At 44.0% G+C, this 12346-nt stretch overlaps 1 protein-coding gene across 1 annotated transcript in view; it reads left to right on the top strand.

Moving 5' to 3' along the window:
- Nucleotides 1-3251: 3251 nt before the first annotated feature.
- HOXD3 (homeobox D3) overlaps nucleotides 3252-12346 on the top strand; it is a 426989-nt gene continuing 417894 nt past the window's right edge. Inside the window, exon 1 of the mRNA XM_085645240.1 lies at nucleotides 3252-3623. The gene's annotated coding sequence lies outside the window, so the exon portion shown is untranslated. The remainder of the gene's footprint in view (nucleotides 3624-12346) is intronic.

Here is a 12346-nt window from a genome sequence, read left to right as displayed (position 1 = left end):
TGTGAAATGCTTAAATACAGGCACACCAAAATGAAAAGATACCACACGCATCAGCAACGGACTCCTGGACAGGTCCCTATAAAAAACAAAGGTAGGACCTTACTCTTGCCCTGATAAAGGTTTGATTGCCCTTCATACCCTAGCAGGTGCCTGGCCAGCCTACAGTTCCTCAAAGTAATAATAATACAATCTCCTTCATGCTCCTTACGCATTTTCCCTACCCAGCTCACCCTCCTGGCCATTACATATTCTGGCAATGAGTAGCCTTGGAGTTTGTTGATCCCCTTAAGCCAGTCGGCTACCTTGTTAATCGATTCCAGGGTGGATTCTCTTGCATTTTGGGGCAATGTGGGGACATCAGCTAGAAGGACCACACAGAGGCAGGCTGCCGGTGGGAGATCACATCTGGAAAGCCCTCCCTGAAGTGGCCAAGAGTGTCCTTTAGGGACAGGATTTTTTCTACTAATCGAGGGCCTTGGCAGGCAAGACCTGACCTGATCTGTTTACAGGGATGACTTTAGTGAGGCACTGAGAAGGAGGGACTATTAGGTCAGTGTGAGGGGCTATACTGGGCACTTTGATCAAAGCAGCAGCCCTCTCTTCCTGGGTAGGTCGGTCAGCCTCGGGGTTTGGGCGCCTCTCAAAATGGCAGAGCTGGAGGCTTTCGTGGCATCAGAGCCAGACTTGGAACTGGCATTGGCACATGCTCCCCTCCCATTCTCATTGACCATGCAGCCCACCCTCCGTCTCCCAGCTTTCCATGGTGGACAATTTACATTCAATTCACTTCAGCCTGTCAAAATCCACTTCATTTTAGATTCAATGGCTTCCACAAGATATTTGCCCAACTGCATGAGGAGGGCCTCTAAAGCTTCTTTATAGGAATGAGGAGTAGTTTGTGGATTGTCTGGTTCAGCAGGCACGAGATTTTGGTAAGTCCTGGGTGGTATAATGTTCTTCGGGAGGATCTCGAGCATTGTCGGAGAAAGTCCTCTCTGGCTAGGCAAACAAGCAAGAGAGGACTTTCTCCGACAACGCTCGAGATCCTCCCGATCCCTCCAGCACCAGGAGGCGCATTGTTGCCCGCTAAATAGTATACAAAGTTAAGATACCGTATGTATTAACACGCATGCTTATTGTTTGCAGCACGTATCTTGAATTCCAATTTAGGTCACTTTTAGGAGTGGAAGGCACAGGGCTGGACCCTGTACCTGTCCTGAAGAAGAGCTGAGGGGAAGCTCGAAACATGTTGACACCCACTAGGGACATCTGACGCATCACAGTCAGACCCCCTAGGGACTCACCCCTTTTTAATATATCACCTGGGAGCAAGAATAAAAGTCATTTAGCCCACTAGTTAGATATTTTTAATAAAGTCACTCCACTCCACACACAACACCACACATAGTCTCATTAAAGTGCTCCTACGTATTTCCGCAAGTCGTAGCACGCCTCAACCCGCAGCGGGTTGGGATGGCCCCTATGATGAAACATGTCACCGTGGGGAAACCCTGGTGAGTGAGGGGACTCAAGAATGGATATTTTTCCTTCTTCTTTCTCATTATTTTTCACCAACATTTGATTGATCATTTTTTGCTAGGTTCTTTAACTGAGAGTTCAGATTTTTTTATTACATGTGGTATTTCTTTGGACACATATCTAAATGTTTTACTCTGAAACTTGGAATACGTTTTTTTTAAAAAGGCCATGTTATGTCCGATGTTGAAGATAGACAAAGATGATTCGACAATTGATATAGTGGATTTTGGGGGGATTTTAAACGGGGAAGAAGGTTGCTTTTATTCCTGAGTGAAGTATGTTTAAACTTACGAATTACTGATAGATTCTAATTTGAGCAATTGCAATGCAGCATCAAACGCCTACCATGTGTAATTTATATATGAAACCGAACTAATTTTTAAAAGTGTAAACAATAAAAGAAGACAGGTAGTACTGTTCCCTTGAGGGATAAACCGCACATCAAATAATGACAATATGTGTATATCTGGTAGTTATGAGCGTGTAACTTTATTGTTCCTAGAGTTTAGTCGGGGTGCTAGGGCAGCTTGTAACACCTACTACCTAGAGGTGCTGTCAGCACATTATACAATAACATGCATATCCATAAAACCAATGTAAGCTGTTGCAGCACACCCTTTTATGTATTTGTCAGTCCAACAATAGTATAGGATGAATTCAAGACACAGACAAGATTCATATATGAATCTAAACGATTCAGAAAAATTTGATTCGATCAGTATTGTACATAACCAATAGACAGTCCAAACGAGGTTAAACAATTGTCAATCCTTGTCTTTATTGTTTCTTTTAAAAAGGATTCCCAGCACACGATCTTGAGCGGGTCCATTGAAAACCCATGACTCACCATTGTTACTAGTTGAATACGACATTTTGGGGCATATTTTCAAGCACAGCGTTAACATTATCGCCGCTTTAGCAGCAGAAAACTGCCGCTAAAGCGGCGATAATGGGCTTGATAATATGCCGCAGAGAATTCCAATAGAAGCCCATGTTGACACCAGAACATGGGCTTCTATGGGAATTCTCAAGGGCATATTATCAAGCCCATTATCGCCGCTTTAATGGCAGTTTTCTGCCGCTAAAGCGGCGATAATTTTAACGCCGTTTCTTGATAATATGCCCCATAGTTCTTTTGGATCACGTGTCGGCTAGATTGTGTGCTGGGAATCCTTTTATAAAGAATCAATAAAGACAAGGATCTGATTTGGACTGTATGTTGGTTATGTACAATACTGATCAAATCGAATTCTTCTGAATCGTTTCGATTCATACATGAATCTTGTCTGTGTCTTGAATTCATCCTATACTATTGTTGGACTGACAAATACATAAAAGGGTGTGCTGCAACAGCTAATATTTAAAAGTATACAAAGTCTAAATTTCTCTAAACTTTCCTGAATATAGAGAGTTTGCGGATGGCCAAAATGTGTTCTTTTGTAAAAAGCCTGGACTTTTTACAAAAGCCCACTTTAAAGTTCTAAAAATACATACTTCCTTTTGTGTGTCTCTGCACTGCCATCTGGAGGAATAAAATAGGGGTGTATGCAACAGCCAGGGCTGGTGTTTACTTCTTCGTTCGCTGCCTCTCTTGTCTGCTGCGTATGACGCCATGACACTGAAATGACCAGTGTCGTCGGTGGGGACCGTCCCTCCTGCCTCCCACAGCCTGCCTCTACAAAGATTGCAGTGCAGGAGGCGACCTCGGAAGAACAGGACTTCTTGCTACTCCGGGATCAGCGGGAGACAGCAGCTGCCTGCCATGCTTCCTAACGCCGCTTATTATTTACGCTTCTGCTGCCAGCCTTGGGCTTGGCTACCTTTAGCTCAGGACTGAGTCCAAATGCTAGATCGCGCCGCAGGATTTTTCTTTGCCGCAGTAAGCGTTGCAGTGGCACCTCTTCTGAGTGTGCGTTAACGTAAACAAGGGACTGTAGGAATAAATGTGGAGGGTACATACATTTCGCAAGCCAGCCCCTCCCATCCAGCGCTTCGCAGTATGCACAACGCGGGCTTTGCTTGAGTACCTATCATGCAGGTTCAAGGCCATGGGCGCAGCGGACAATGTTCAAAAGGTGGTAACTGTAAGTAGAAAAGAAACACAGAAGGGCTTGCAAAGCGGTGTTTACATTCGCAGGGTCATTTATTGCGGCTGAGAAATTATTTGCTACGAATTTCAATTGTCCTGCCTAACTGGGCAGGGAACCATTGTCAGCAAAGTCTCTTAGGTGAAAAATTATTGAATGGTGTGGTTGATATTAATTTAGGCTTTCCACAAATTACTGTTCAGTGACGCCCCCATGATGACCAGGTTTTGGGACCGTTCTTAGAGAGTGCGATGGCAGTAGAAAATGGACGCTCTCTACTACAGTGGTTTGTTTTGGGGAGGATGGTGCTTGGGTGGGGGTGGTCGTTGAAACGTATTGAGTGTTCATGAAAGTGCTACAGAATGCTGTAAAAGATACAAATAAGTGAGACAAAACTTTCTTTTTTGCCTCGAAATTTGCTAATACATAATGCATTATCCTGGCATATCATAAGGGTGGGTTTCACATATCCGACTATTGTTTCTGGATTGGAGGTGAAGACCGCCTACCGCTTTGATGGAGCAAATCCTGACTCTGGTGCTGGGGGTCGACACAAGTTGCTTGTGTAATGCAGGGGCTTAACTTAGGCCCCTGCAAACCAACCCTGGGGCGTAAGGGGCCCTAACCCTTCAGGGTCCCCAGACTCTTTAGTGGGGCTGTATTCCGCCCAAAGCCAAATACTATTTGTGAGATATGGGAGGCCCAGGGGGGCCCTCTTCACCTTCTACAGGGACGGGGGTGGGGGTTCATTTTATATTACGCTACTAATGTGCTAAACAAGTGGTTGTTTCCTGCGAGATAACAACCTAGACAGGCTCAGCTGCACCTGCCTTGTGTCTGATTTTGCGACTTTAGTGTTAAAAGTCTGTGTGGTTTACTTTTAAACTAGTTTTGCGTAGTCCTTGGCAATTTAGCTAATTTTGTTTATGCTTTTTTTCAAGGTTAGAACGCTCCAACCAATTCAACAGCCAGTAATTGCTGTTATAGCTTTTGTGTTTACCTTTAAATGTACTGTTGTGTTTGCCATGTACTTGGTCCCCAACCTGGCTGCTGAAAGTCAAAGGCGTTCCCGACTCTAATATCGGGGAAACTTCTATGTGTGTCACTCCAACCTATGCTATATCTTCTTGCCTCCCATGCTCATAGGAATGACTAGTCAAAACTGCTATCTCCAGTGTCCTGGCTTTCCATTGCCTTTCCTCACCTCTCCCTTCCTTTCCTTATTTTCCCTTCCCCTCTCACCGTTCTTCTTTGCTCCCTTTGTCCTACTTCCTTCAGTGTCATTTTTAGGAATGTTGGGCCCCAGCAAGACATATTTTGGGGTCCCCTGTTTGGGGAACATTGGACTTGTATTACCCATTTTCATATAATACAAGCCTGTGTGATGCTGAACGATGTTGAATTATACTTAAACTTTCACACAAAATAGCTGGAATATGTTTTTCCGGGGCCGAAATCTTTAAAATGGCACTGGGTAAAGACAGAGTCGGGGGTAGAGGCAAGAAAAATCAAGGACTACAGATTTTGAAAGAAAAGATAGAGTGAGAGGAAATGAGACAGGTCTATGTACCATTCGACCCTTCTAAGGATGGGGGCTCTGGACACTTCCCCACTTTGCCCGTTCCTTAGAACGGCTCCCTTTGTTCCCTTCTTATTTCCTTCCTTCCACCCTTGCATCATTTGTCCCTCAACTCTGCTAGCGGTCATCATCTTTTCCGTTGATGCGTATAATCAGACGAAGATTTAAAGTCAGCCAGTGTCCTGCCCGATGCTATCACTCGCTGGTAGGTGATCTGCTACAATCTTCCGCGTTATCTTTCATTTCACGATTTTCACCGAAGCAGGGTTTGCCTTTAGTGTGTCAAAATCATAACAAAGAACCGAATTCGTTTGTTAAGACTGCACCGTCATTTCTTATTTAGTGCAATGAATGCGGCAGTCAGTTCTGTTTTTTATAGTGCTCGTGTAGCGTCGCTGTTGTTTGACGATCTGTTGAGGCAGGGGCAAAAGACTTGCAGAGAAGCAGCGGGCAGACATTTTAGAAAGGCAGTCTTCAGGCCTATTCAAGCGCAGTATGAGGAACAGAGTGCGCCATCCAAGCTACAAGAACTGTCAGTCGCCACCTCCTGAACATCCCAATTGGTCCCGCTCGGGATTCCATCGTGTGATGCAAGTGTTCTATGGTAATGGCATCACCGCAGAGCATTCCAGTCACCACGCCACCCTGAGTTGTTGACCGCCTGCGCGATTCTAACTCAGCCCCGAGCACTCCGAGTAGTATTTGACTCTCGGAATCCTTTTTCTTTCTCTGTCAAATTTCTCACCAGGCACTAACCGCCAGAGCTGCCGACTTTGGAGCCGGGGCACCAAGTTCGAGTCTAGGCGTCGTCTCAACATCCTGTGATTGTGGACAAATCGCGTAATCTCCCCGTGCCTACCAAAAAATGATTGTGTACTGTCCACGTGTAACCTAACTGGTGCTCCTGTAAAGCGCTCCAACACATTCCGGTCGCATTCGCGCTATATGAAAACTGGAAAAAAAATCTTTACATTTTGTCTGTCTCTTGTTTTCCCTCCTTCCTTCCCTAGTCTGTATCTCTCCATAATCTTCCACCCCGTTGGGTATTTCTTCCATCTCCTTCTCCTCATCCTTACACACTCATGCTTTCATTTACTAGTTACATCCGTCTCTCACATTCCCCCTTTTTTGTGGTTTTCTATAGGCAGACTTCACCTGAAGGAATCAGAGCGCTTGACATGAGCCCCAAACAAGGTCACATTCCTTTTTCTTTCTTATTTTATCAGCATAGTGAGATTAAGTGATATGCCCAGCCTCACTGGATGTTGAGCGGAAGCCGACACTGGAACCTTGGTCCCCATAATTAAGTCGGCATCTCTCTCTCGCACAGACACACATACACCTTTGTTGCCCCGAGGCACCCCTCTTTATGCACACAGGCAAGCGCTGTGTTCATTCCTGTTCATCCCGTCTACCAAAACCCTATCTGACGCGCTGCTCCCAATAATTGATGCTTCCCCCTCGTGACACAAGAACGACGTTGTATTCCCAAAAACCTAATATAATTCAGACAGAGTAATTCAATTTTGGAAATGTTTACATTATCATCCTCTCATCAGAGTTCAAGGTCCGTGTGGGTCTCAAGCATGCTATTACCGAAGTTGCAGACAGCCTTCAGTAATACATCACGGATGGTTGTTGATAATGAAATAGTAACTGGCTGCTTTCAGTGCGCATGCCACTACTAACAGTTACTGTTTCCATTCAAGGTGTTTATTTTATGAGATAAACAGCAAACGTTTTGAACCATCTTACAGTCAAGGTGGGTTTATAGTGGGGTATATGTGCAGCCCCTAGACATTCATGACAAGGGTGTCAAATTTAAATGCCAGGGCAAAATAAATATAGCCTTTTATATAAACTTATTTTGTTAATACAAGCATTTGTGTATCATTTTAAAATAATCAACGGTATCATTGTTTGAACGATTTAATTTGTTAAAGTAAGGTATAAATCTTATAAAAACCATACCGACTATGTTTGAGCTGAATCTTTCTGAGTATTGTATTTGTCATTCTACTACTACTACAATAATAATAATAATCGCGCTATTTTATCAGTTTTATTGTTGCTGTCGATAATAGCTTAATTATTCTTAGTAAGATTTCGTCATATTATAAGTTTTATCACAGCAAATAGTAATAACCAGTGTAAAAAGCATCAAGAGATGAATAGTAGTATCCATAGAAATATATATTTCCTTCAAATCGTAGCAAAATATCGAACGTTTAAAAACGAAAATTTATAGAACACAAAGAATAAAAACAATCTCCCTGTGATTCTTTTTGATACCGAGAAGGTAACTCTAAACTAGAAGCTAGATGCCTGATTAATCTACAAAACTGTAACACTGGCGCCCATATGAGGTGTAATACGGGGTTTACCCAAAAAAAACATACGAATACATTCTTCATAAGTATTACGCTTGTGCTTAATTCGATGGGTGAAAATTGCAGAGATTCTCGTGTGCAACTGGCAACGTTTCATCTGAATATATATATTTATATATATATATATATATATAGATATATATATATATATATATATAGAGAGAGAGAGAGAGAGAGAGAGAGAGAGAGAGATGCGCGCCCATGGGTGGAGAGATGGGAGGACATATATATTAATGCCTACATGTACTGACCATGGTAAGCTCAAAACAACCTTCAAAAGAGAGGGATGCAGTGTATTACAATGTGGAAGAAAAATATGAAGCCTCAAGACTTGAGTGTTTTTCATATCTTGCCAATGAACAAGCACAGTAAAGGAATAAGCACTGTATGATGTTCAAGGCCTGCGGCGAATTATTTGGATATTTAATAATAAAGTAACATAACAATCCGATACTTATACTCCAATAGTGATATTTTGGAATTGCCCATAGGATGATTTTTGTTTTCGAAGATGTGCTACCTAATTCTTGTCTGACAAAAGTATGTCAATATTTTTACGAATATTCGAGGCGCTGGAAAGTTCGTTGTAGCCAGGGCTGTTCGTGCTCACACACTCATTCATTTCTAATGTAGTGCTAATAAGTGCATGGGTGTAAATGTGAACGTGCAGAGTGTCACTTGAACATCTAGTGCATAGCGTGTTGTTACACTTACACCGTCGTCCCTTCTTATTCTGCAAAGTTTGTTTTCTGTAAACCTGACTTCACTGTGTGTGTGATTCTCCTTCTGCACAAATATTCTCTTTAACGCGCTTTATGGCTCTGTGGCTCTGTTTAGGAACCGATATTTTTTATTTGCCCTTCTGTTTTTTCTTCTTCGGTTTCAATTGCGGCTATTTGACCCAGCTGCTGTTTTAACAGATAAAATGCAAATTGCAAGCAATGTGTCCCAAGACTGAAAGTGCGCTTCTGGGAGGAGGAGCTCTAACACACACAGGCAGCCACCCATCTTAATAGCCGTGCAGTCTGGGATACGGCAGCTTTCCTAACTGCTGTGCTGGGTGCAGGAGGCAGAGGTCGTCTGTATATAATTCACTCATCAAGATCTTATGTTTGCTCAGTATGTTCCCTCCGCTAACTGCCACCTTTCCATTTTATGCATTTTAAATGTGTCTCGGTATCTCTCTCTCTCTGGTCGAGCTCCTCTGTGTTTTTTAAACGACTGTCATTTAAAATGAAACGGATGTGGTGAAAGAACGGCACATCCTCAGCACCCAACGATAGCGTTAGTTTATCTTTAAATGGCTTTGACGCGCAAGCTAGAACCCGTCTCTTCTCGTTAATCCTTTTGTTTTGGGCTTGTGTTTTCTGTTGTGGTAGGGGCATGCAGAGAAGTTGAAAGACACACTTTAAACATGATAAAGAACCACCAGAAACACAGATCATACATCTACTCGAACACGTGCAAATGAAATACTGATGAATGTGTTTACTGGTGCATGTACTTTGTTATTAATTAGTCATTAGGACGAGCATCGGCTACATAGCACCGCTCTCCCCAGAGAAGGTACCAACAACCCAAATAGTAATTTTTCGAAAGTATGGGTCATATTTATTTACAGAGAAAATGTTAAGTTTGACAAGTACGAGGCCAGACTGTGGAATTAAAAGCAGCCCTGGCAAAAATGTTCAAATCAGCCCCACTCCCTTCCTCTGTATTCTTGCACTACATCTCTCCTAACACCCAGCCATCCATTCTCTCTCACCTCTCCCTTCTCTCTTCTCCCTCTTTGACCACTTTCTCTCCCCGCCCCCTCTTTCCCTTATTTGAAGCCTCCCACGTCTTCTACAATTAATCCGGGGGGGGGGGGGGGGGGGGGGAGATGCAGAGGCACCAGGATGTCACCGGGCTTTCAAAACAAAGGGGCATATTTACTAGAAACTGTCAGAGCACAGAGCTGCGCCAAATTGGGCAGCCCCACGCTCCAACATTCTCAAAGCGCAGGGATACACTGTATTTACTACAATATGGCACTCCCCTGTGTTTTCCCTAGCGCTGGCACTAAATGTGCCTGCCTTGTGCCAGTACAGGCACCCTTTCACCATAGTGCAAGCAGTAGCGGCCGGTATTGTGGACGAGTGGTGTGGTGGGGGGGGCATAATTAAAAAAAAACTTGCCTTTCACTTCGCGCTCTTCTGCTCCTCTTCTCCAGGCACAGGCTCCCAGACTGCCCTGGCGCCAATCCTGAGGCTGCTCTCATGCATGAGAGCGGCTTCAGGATTGGCCTGAGTGCCCTTGATTTGCTCTCACTGACAGACTGGGAGTCTGTGCCTGCTCTCTCAAACCCAGCAATGCAGCTGGGTTGGAGAGCTTTCACTGCGTATGGCGGTGTGGCCGGCCTGACACGCCCGGCCAAACCGTCATGCGCCTATAATTCCCCTCAGTGCCTGTCAGCCCCCAGACCCTGTCCCCACAACTCGGCAGCAAAGGAAAAATACAACAAATGTTTATTGCCATTTTATTTTTCCTTTCCTGATATTTTTTGGGGGGCGACGCTCCTCTGCCATAGCGGAGGAGCAGCTGCTAAGTGCAAGGGTGCCTGTGTTGCAGTAAATGATTGTGCAGGTAGCAAATCGCCATTATTTATTTATTGTTTATGTGCAGGAAGGGAAACCTTCCTACACATAAACAATCATTATGGCTTTTTTGCTCTTTCTGTGCCGAATACAGCACAGATAGAAAAAGCAAAAACAAAGACAAATAAAAGCATTTCTCCTCATGCACTATTCTAATGCCTGCTCTTGAATGGCATTCGTTTTTGGCGCTGCAACAGATTTACCCCTCCATGAACCTCTGGGGCTGCATGAAAAAGCAATGGGTGTTGCGGTGGAACGCCCACAGCAACACCCAATGCAGACCCCTTTCACGCAGATGCCTGCATGAAAGGGTAGCATATTTACAAAGCAGCGGTAAGCCACAAAAAGTGGCTTAATGCCACTTTGTAAAAATGGTGCAGGGCATACCCCCACAAGAGCATAAAAAAGTGACGCTCCAGTGGTGCTAGGGACTTGTTCATATGACCCCAGGCCTTCAAGGGCTCCAGCACACTGTTGAAATGACTGACGGAATAAAAGGCCTGTCCAGCGCTGACAACCACATTCAATCAGGTAAGTTATTATGCTGGCAAGAGAGTCTAAGAGTGGACTGCAGCTTGAAACTTGACAAATCAACATACAGTGTTTTCATCAGAAATATATGTACAATTGGCAAAACATTTGAAGTCAACATTTCTCCAACCTTGAGCTCAGTTTAGTTATTGACCAGGCATAAATGCTGTACTGGTCTCACCCACATGAATGTCTTGAGAATTTCTAGACTAAGATGACAGCATCGTCATCATGCTCGAGTGCCCACACGGCCCTCAAACACTGTCAGTGGACGTCTAATTCCTGACCTAATAGGCCTTTTTGCCTCCTGGGCCTTTCAGGTTGGGTGCATAGGGATCAGAAACATGGGCCCCTACCAGCGTCCCCCAAAACTACAAACTCCCTAAGTGGCCCACTGAGAGCCAAATTGTTCATGCAAAGCCTTCTTCACATGTCGAACTGTGAGGTATAAAGTTCTCCAAAAGTTTAAAACAACCAATAAAGCAATATTAACTTCTACAAGAACAAGCATTTGCAATGCAACAGGTCTCGCAGTTACGCGAGTTTCAGCTATTGGCATTGTAAATGACATTGCCTTTTATTTATGTTTTGGTTTTTGAAACATAAATAAAACGCATTGTCATTTACAATGCAAATAGCTTAAACTCGCGTAAATGCGAGACCTATTGCATTGCAAATGCTTGTTTTGTTCCTGGGTGGTCTGCAGAGTCCCTCTTTCGCCAGGCTACGTCATCCATACCAGACCAGCTTTTATACAAGTGATGAGACCCTTTGCTGCAACTTATTCTAGAGACCCTTATGGAATTCTCTCTGTAAGCACTAATGAGCTTCCTTACTTCAATCAGAATTACCGCTCTAGATTTGTAACCTCACATAATAAGGCCTCTAAAAATGCTGAGATTGCAACCAACCAGCACATTCTCCCAAGGTCTCTCCTGTAAAGAACATTATTGTTCAATAAGATAATAAGTAATGAACAAGGCCAATTGTGGCTTTGTCCTTGCTGCCAGTCTTTGGGCTGGAGTGGGAAGTTGTGTTTTTTGTTTGTTTTGTTTTTCCAGGATAATATTGTAAGTGTGTGGAAAGTAAGGATCTTCACTGTGGTAGCCACATAACTGGGTCGAATATTTAATTTCAATGTGCTCTGTCGTCATCTTCGCAAATGATTTGATTCCTGTGACTGGAATAAAGGACCTGAATAAAGGACCATCTTTTCACCGTGTCTCTGGAACCTCGAACACGCTGTTTGGTAGCGCATTGCCTCGTGATGGTCTATCACTGGGGTTAAACTGTACAACAACTGAAGAGAAGAGGCACACGAAGCAGGTCTAGGACAAACGGCGAAGGAGTGGAGACAGGTGCCAGCGGGGGAAAGGCAGGAAGAGCAAGAGAAGAGGAAGTGAAACCAATGAGAAGAGAAGCTTGAGGAGAAGACAGGTCCGTGATGGAAGACAGAGGACACCCATCAGAGAAGCGGTCCAGCGAGGAAAGACTCCAAGACACCCACCATCTAGGGCAGAATGCTGGCTTTACTGAACCTTCCACTGCTGACGTCATTCGAAATTCAAGCCAGCGAGATAACAG

This window comes from Triturus cristatus, chromosome 3_1 (assembly GCF_964204655.1).
Source record: "Triturus cristatus chromosome 3_1, aTriCri1.1, whole genome shotgun sequence".
Taxonomy (NCBI): domain Eukaryota; kingdom Metazoa; phylum Chordata; class Amphibia; order Caudata; family Salamandridae; genus Triturus; species Triturus cristatus.
This window is presented reverse-complemented; position numbering and strand designations above follow the sequence as displayed.